This window comes from Nicotiana tomentosiformis, chromosome 1 (genome assembly GCF_000390325.3).
Source record: "Nicotiana tomentosiformis chromosome 1, ASM39032v3, whole genome shotgun sequence".
In the NCBI taxonomy this organism is placed as follows: domain Eukaryota; kingdom Viridiplantae; phylum Streptophyta; class Magnoliopsida; order Solanales; family Solanaceae; genus Nicotiana; species Nicotiana tomentosiformis.
This window is the reverse complement of record NC_090812.1, coordinates 23,746,389-23,755,178: the sequence shown is the minus strand read 5'-3', so window position 1 is coordinate 23,755,178 and position 8,790 is coordinate 23,746,389.

Below are 8,790 nucleotides of genomic sequence, written 5' to 3'. Positions count from 1 at the left end.
TGATAGGTAGATCACCCCATAATTCCAAGCACATTGGGAGAAAAATACAGTAACATTTGACCTAAAGTTTAAGTAAAATTATAAACCTAAGTTGCGACAACTTTTATCGACTTTTGTTTCATAACTCGCTTGACTTCAAGACTTATGATGCGGATATTATATGATTCAAATACATTAAAACAAGACCTCTTGGGACAGTTAATCACCTCTAGTGTTACCCGAAAATACGAGTTACAACATCCTTGATTCGTTTAACTTCTAATATTTGTTAACCACTCTTATACACCCTTGTATCGTTTAAGACCAATAGGATTAACTTCTTATCATCTCAAAGATAATATCTTCTTGGATTTACATCGACTACTTACGACGTGATCTATGGTATGCGAATTTGGGTTGTAACACCCTCTCCCCCTTAGGAACATTCGTCCTCGAATGTAAGGGTTTATGGGGTGTCTAACTTATCGTGGATTCCGACGGAGATTTCCGGCTGAGTTTCCCCCATAAAATGGACACTAGCCAAACTTGCAAGCAGTTAAACCCAACCTATGGCCTTACAAGACTATACAAAGCATTATGGATATGTACATTATCTGCATATCACCATTTTGTATTAAAAAAAAAGAGTATTCACAAGCTATTGCTTACCTCATAGAGCCGTTTCACCTTATAATGCGTCCTTTCCCCCGGCATCCTCGTTATCTTCACTCTGGAATAGGTAAGGGTATTTAGACTTCATCTCCTCTTCTGCTTCCCATGTCATTTCTTCTATATTCTTGTTCCTCCATAATACTTTCACGGAAGCTACATCCTTTGTTCTCAGCTTGCGGACTTGTCGATCTAATATAGCCACTGGCACTTCATCATATGATAGATCCTTTGTAACTTGTACATCTTTGATAGGGATGACCCAAGAAGGGTCTCCAATACATTTCCTCAACATAGATACATGGAATACCGGGTGGACAAATTCCAATTCAGATGGCAATTCTAACTCGTAAGCAACCTGTCCAATTCGTCGAAGAATTTTGTACGGCCCAATATACCGCGGACTCAACTTACCCTTCTTCCCAAAACGCATAACACCCTTCATCGGCGAGATCTTCAGGAAAACCCAATCACCAACCTCAAATTCCAGATCACGACGTCGGACGTCGGAATAAGACTTTTGCCTGCTTTGTGCCGTCCTCAGTCGCTCTTGTATCACTTTCACCTTCTCAATGGCTTGGTGAATCAAATCTGGCCCATATAATTCTGTCTCACCGACTTCGAACCATCCAACTGGTGATCTACATCTCCTCCCATACAGTGCCTCATACGGGGCCATTTTAATACTGGAATGGTAGCTATTATTGTAGGCAAATTCTATAAGTGCCAGATGGTCATCCCAATTCCCTTGAAATCTAGAACACATGCTCGTAGCATATCTTCAAGCATCTGGATGGTACGTTCAGCCTGTCCGTCAGTCTGCGGATGGAATGCAGTGCTGAGATTTACTTGTGTGCCTAAACCCTTCTGAAAAGACCTCCAAAAGTTAGCCGTAAATTGAGCTCCTCGGTCTGATATAATAGATACCGGCACACCATGAAGCCTAACAATCTCCTTGATATACAACTTCGCATAATCTTCAGCCATGTAAGTTGTCTTAACTGGCAGAAAATGGGCAGATTTTGTAAGTTGATCAACTATCACCCAGATGGAGTCAAACTTATGATAAGAGCGAGGTAATCCAATAATGAAGTCCATATTAATCACCTCCCATTTGTAGGTCGGAATCTCTATATTCTGAATCAATCCACTGGGTTTCTGATGCTCGATCTTTACTTGTTGACAATTAGGACACTGGGCTACAAATTCTACAATAGACTTCTTCATGTTATCCCACCAATACTGCTCCTTAACGTCATGATACATCTTTGTCGAGCCAGGATGGATAGAATATCGGGACTGGTGAATCTCAATCATAATCTTCTCTCGCAACCCTGCCATACTAGGTACACATAATCGGCCCTGGTATCTCAGTGTCCCATCTCCACCGATCTTGAAAGCTGTAATCTTACACTGCTGAATTCCCTCCCTCAATCTTACTAAGGTAGGATCTTCATATTGCCGTGCTTTTACCTTGGCTACCAAAGATGATTCTGCTGTATTCTGTACAGTAACACCTCCGTCATCAGAGTCCAACAATCTGATTCTCATATTGGCCAGCAGGTGAAGCTCTTTGGTCAACCCTTGTCTACCTGCCTCAATATGTATTAAGCTTCCCATTCACTTACGGCTGAGAGCGTCTGCCACAACATTGGCTTTACCAGGATGGTGCAATATCTCGATGTCGTAGTCTTTCAGTAATTCAAGACACCTACGCTGCCTCAAATTCAACTCCTTCTGCTTGAAGATGTATTGTAAACTCTTGTGATCTGTGTAGATGTCAACATGGACGCCGTATAAGTAGTGCCGCCATATCTTCAAAGCATATATTACTGCAGCCAATTCCAAATCATGAGTCGGGTAATTCTTTTCATGCTTCTTCAATTGTCTTGATGCATAAGCAATCACCTTCCCACGTTGCATCAATACGCACCCCAAACCTATACCTGAGGCATCACAATATACCACATAACCTTCTGTTCCTTCTGGGAGAGTGAGCACTGGCGCGGATGTCAATCGATTCTTTAGCTCCTGAAAACTATGTTCACAAGCATCAGACCACTGGAACTTGGTAGCTTTTTGTGTTAACTTAGTCAATGGTGCTGATATAGAGGAAAACCATTCTACAAACTGCCTATAATATCTTGCTAGCCCCAGGAAGCTACGGACTTCTGACGGTGTTGTAGATCTCGGCCAATTCTTCACTGCATCGATCTTCTGAGAGTCGACACTAATAACCTCATCAGATATCACATGGCCAAGGAATGCTACTGAGTTCAGCAAGAATTCACATTTAGAGAGCTTAGCATATAACTTATGATCCTGAAGGGTCTGGGCATAAGCCTGAATACGGAAAATATCCATGCCCTCTACCAAGGAGGCTGTTGTGCACTCATTTATCAGATGTGGTCCCAACCCGTTCACGAACAGATGCACCCTATCACTCATCTTGGCCACCATATGGGGAGCATACCTTGCTAAAGAATCAAACTGTATACTATACTCTCGTACACTCATATTACCCTGTCGAAGGTTCAAGAACTTATCAGCTCTAGCTCGTCGTATCTCAACTGGCAAGTAGTGATGAAGAAAGGCCTCAGAAAATTCCTTCCACACGGCTGGAGGAGCGTTCGGACCCCTAGATCTCTCCCAATTATCATACCAGAAAACCGCTAAATCTTGTAACCGATAAGAAGCCAACTCCACTGCCTTCGTATCACTAGCATGCATAACCCGCAATGTACGATGAATCTGATCAATAAATGTTTGTGGGTGCTCTTTGGGGTCTGATCCGGTAAACACTGGAGGGTCTAGATTAATAAAATCACGAACTCTCGCACTAACCGATTTATCAGCAGCACCGGTATTCTACCTCTGAGCCTGAGCAGCTACCAAGCTAGTCAATAATTGCACCGCACTGCGCATATCATGGTCTGTAGTGCTAGACGGAGGAACTGGATGTACTGGGTGCCTCCTAATATCCTCTGGAGGAGACAGAGAGGTATGAGACGGCATCTCACTCTGAGGCTCACTTTGGCCTGCTATGGCTGGAGGCACCTGAATGTTACCCTCTCCTACAGCTGTATCAAGTCGTTTACTAATCGCTTGCTTCCTAGTCGAAGGCATCGCTAAAAGAAAACAAGGTGAATATTAGATATGAACACTTACGACTCAACTCTATGCACGATCTAGATTCAGGAAGAAGGTAACAACCCTAGATGTCACGTAGCCTCCTGATTATAAATGTGGCGCGCTACACATCCATAATCAAAACTCTACTAGACACGGCTCATAGACAACCCCTAGGACAGACTTGCTCTGATACCAAGTTTGTCACGACCCAACTGGAGGGTCATGACTAGCACCCGGGCCATACTTGCCGAGCACCAACGTACATTTTATCTAACCTTCCTTATTATCTTTAAGGGCCGACAAGATCAATATAAATAGTAGACATGGATCATGAACATCCAACAATGAAAGATAATGTCATGAACATACATAACATGAGACGACAAGACTGTCAAGAAACTATATATAAGGTACGAGCTACCATGAGTCGACACCTGTCTATGAGCCTCTAAAGGAACATAAGTTCTACAACATTGCCGGAACAGGGCCCCGACATACCCATAATGTCTATAACAAAAATGCATACCAAGACCACGGCAAGTCCGGAGAAGGGATCTCGCCAATAACCGCTGAACTGGACAGCCTACTGTGGTGGGGGAGCTACGTCTACCTGTCTATCAGGACCTGCAGCACGACATGCAGCGTCCACAAATAAAAAGGACGTCAGTACGAATAAAGTACTGAGTATGTGAGGCAAGAAAGCATAAGTAAGAACAGTAATGTAAACAGGGATAGAGAATATACAACCTGTGACATCTGGGTACCTCTGAGGGCTACTGACATGAAATACATGATACATACATATATATACATAAACTTTTAAAACATACGCCTTTGTGGGCATCACCATCATCATATCGTACCCGGCCATAATAGGCTCGGTAAAACGTACCCGGCCATCATAGGGCTCGGTAGAATCGTACCCGGCCACGTGGAGCTCGGTAAAACCCAACTGATCAGTGGTTGCACAATAGGTGCCATACCCGGCCGACTATAGCGCGGCTCGGTAGAGTAAAATAGATACATATATATGATGCATGCTGGACTCATTGGAATCACATTTTGAACCTTTCGGAGTGACATAAGGTTGGTATCCTTCGTACACGTTATTAGGATTAACTCTTCATCAAGAATCTTATAAGAATCAGGAACTACCAACAACATTGATAATATAAGAATAAGAGAAGTAACATCAATATCAATCGTTTCATAAGAAGGGCAGCAATGTAAGTACTGCTAGCTTCTAAGAGTAGAGTATCTTTAGGAGCTCGTTCATTACATTATGTACAATCGGAGTCGTGCAAAAGAATGAAGGGGATAGCCTCACATACCTTGTATATACTGCCCAACCTCAAGCTATGCAAATGTCACGACTCCTTAGTCTACAATAAGAGAAATGGCACTATCATTATCGTTTAAGCGTCGTAACTATTATGTATCCACCACAACCTATTTTACGATGAAATGGACAGCACCTTCCCTATTTATATGACTTCCCACAAGTCAATACAATCACCAAACAGCCCAAACAACATCATTAATAATCATATTGAGCCTCCAAAACAGTCCACCAACCAACAACATTACTACCAAGCCTTTCGATATATATTTCACAAGTTCTAGCTTCAATGACTTAGCTGCAACTTGGATAATCTTAAATATATATAGAGTAAGAGGTTCCTTACCTTTAAACAGAAAGAACAACTCCAATTTGACCTTAATTTTCCACGAAATATCCCTTCAATTCTGCCACAAGAACAAGGAAGCGAAACTAGCAATTAATTCAGGTTTTTCGGCACTAGAATTACTTTAGAAGACTTGAAATTACCTAGGGTTGATATTAAAAACTTGAAGGTGTATTTACAGGACATAAAACACCTAAAACAACCTCCCACACGAGCTGTAACAACACAAAAATCAGCAACAACAAGAAGAACAAGAAACTTACTAGCGCCACGGGATTCCCGACATTTGATTTGTGTTGTTTGCCCTTTGTTTGGGTCTTGGATCATGAGAGAACCTTGAGAGACTGTTTTTAGGGTTATAAGGTCTGAATATACTGAAAAATAATGACTTAAAACGGGGTTGAGGTATCTTATATATGTCCATATGTCTTAAACCGCCTTTGTGGGCCCCATAGAGAGCAGCTTGGCGCACTCTCGCGAAAATGCGAATATCTCTCTATTCTGAGATTGTATCAATGAACAGTTTAATGCGTTGGAAACTAGACTCATAGATCTTCAATTTGATAGGTAGATCACCCCATAAATCCAAGCACATTGGGAGAAAAATACAGTAACATTTGACCTAAAGTTTAAGTAAAATTATAAACCTAAGTTGCGACAACTTTTATCGACTTTTGTTTCATAACTCGCTTGACTTCAAGACTTATGATGCGGATATTATATGATTCAAATACATTAAAACAAGACCTCTTGGGACAGTTAATCACCTCTAGTGTTACCCGAAAATATGGGTTACAACATCCTTGATTCGTTTAACTTCTAATATTTGTTAACCACTCTTATACACCCTTGTATCGTTTAAGACCAATAGGATTAACTTCTTATCATCTCAAAGATAATATCTTCTTGGATTTACATCGACTACTTACGACGTGATCTATGGTATGCGAATTTGGGTTGTAACAAGAATATCCCAACAAGGGTAAACACATAAGTAGAGTACAAAATTATGAAACTCACCCATATGTGAAGCAAGATAAGAGGACTCACCCTCTAGGGTACCCTATGCCCGCTTGTCCTTCACCCCTAACTAGCTGTGCAGGTAGAGTAGCAACTGGAATAGAGCTCGTGGCCTGAGTGCTCTGATGAAATCCTTCATTCCTTAGTCTGGGACAATCTCTCATGATGTGCCTAGTATCACCACACTCATAACAACCCCTCTGCGGGCGTGGCTGCTCGTATTGAGTCTGTGCCGGAAAACTGAAATAACCATTGTAGGAACCCCATACTGGTGGTGCACTAAAAGATGACTTCCTCACATGAGTACACTAACTAACTGAAGCACCACGAGTAGTCTGAAGTACGGACTGGACTGGCCGACTGCCTTAACCTCCGCCACGATGGGTTAGAGCAGAAGAGTAGAATCCACTGAACCCTATAGAACATCGAGACCTCCTGGTCTCCTTATCCTCCCTCTCCTCACCTTGAATACGCTCTAACATCCTGGAAATATCCACCACCTGCTGAAATGGAGTATCAGTCTACAACTCTAAGCCATGCAGAATCTAAGATCATAACTGAGCCCCTCAATGAATCTGCGGACTCGCTCTCTGATTGTAGGAACCAAGGTAGGTGCATGATGGGATAACTCATTGAACCTGATGGCATACTCTAACACTGTCATGGTGCCCTGACGCAGCTGCTCAAACTCTATAAGCCACGCATCCCAGAGGGTCTGGGGAACAAACTCCCTCAAAAATATCTTCGAAAATTGAGCCCAAGCGGGTGATGTTGTATTGACTGGTTTACCCTCTTCATAAACCTTTCACCACTAATACGCTGTCCCCGATAGTTGAAATGTATTAAAAGCAACTCCGTTCACCTCTACAATACCCATGGTGCGGAGAATGCAGTGACACTTCTCTAGAAATCCATATGCATCCTTGGCAGTTGTGCCACTAGAAGTAGGTGGAGTATACCTTTTGAACCTCTCAAGCCTCTTCTGCTCCTCCTTTGATTCCCCTGGCTTGACCTCAGGCTGAACCGAAATAACATGTTGTACCAATATCACACCTAGAACCTGACCAATATGAGCCCGCTGCTCTGTAGTACGGGCGGTGGACGTCTGAACTCCTCCTCCAATCTGCGAAGTAGATGGTGCAACGGAGATCAATCCCGCTAGAGCTAATGTACCAAACATGCTCAAGAACTGACCTAAAGTCGCCTGAAGTCTAGGGGTAACAACACGCACCTCTGATGCTTATCCCCTAACCGGAGCTACTGGCAGCTCCTCAACTGCTGCTATGGCAAGTTCTCTAGCTCTGGCACATTCTCCTCCTCGGCATCTACCTCAACCCCAACCTTTCGCGGCTCTAGCATAGGGTGCAGGTGTCTGCTCAGCTGATCCGGTAGCGCGTGTCCTCACCATCTATGAGAGAATAGAGATACAAAGTTTCAAACTTCGAAATCAACAAATTTGCATGATAGGAATGAAAGAAGTGGAATTTTCCTAATAGTTCTGTAACCTCTCAAAGATAAGTACAGATGTTTCTGTACCGATCCACAAGACTCTACTAAACTTGCTCGTGACTCGTAGAAACTATGAACCTAGAGCTCTGATACCAACTTGTCACGACCCCCAAAATCCTTCTGTAGGATGTCGTGATGGCACCTAGTCTCTAAGACTAGGTAAGCCGATTACTATAACAATTAAACAAATTATTAACAATGTTAATTTGAAACAGAATTTAATATGAATACCGATACAAGAGCGAAATGAGCCTATGCGGCAATAATCATAATAACCTCCCAAGACTGGTAATACAGAGTCACGAACTCTAGTTAAGTACATGGAAAGATCTCAAAGATCGAAATACAATATTGTTCAAGTGACAATCTAATAGTACAATATAAGGAAAGGACTCCAAGGGACTGCGATGACCAAACAGATCTACCTTGAATCCTTGCGATCAACAAGCTAACTCCGCCCAAGTCTGATATCTCCAATACCTGGCCCTGCACAAAAATGTGCAGAAGTGTAGTATGAGTACACCACGGTCGGTACCCAGTAAGTATCAAGACTAACCTCAGTGGAGTGGAGACGAGGTATAAGTTAAGACACTCACTAGACAAAATAACCTGTGCAATATAGAAGTATAAAGCTAATAATGGAAAGCAAGAATAAGTAAATGGAATCAAGAATCAACGTGTGATATAAATAGTAAGGTAATAGGAACATCATGAAAATACCGTTGAAACCAAATAAGGAACACAATGACAACCAATAAATCAAGCCGTTCTAACACAAGGTTCACACCGAAATCAC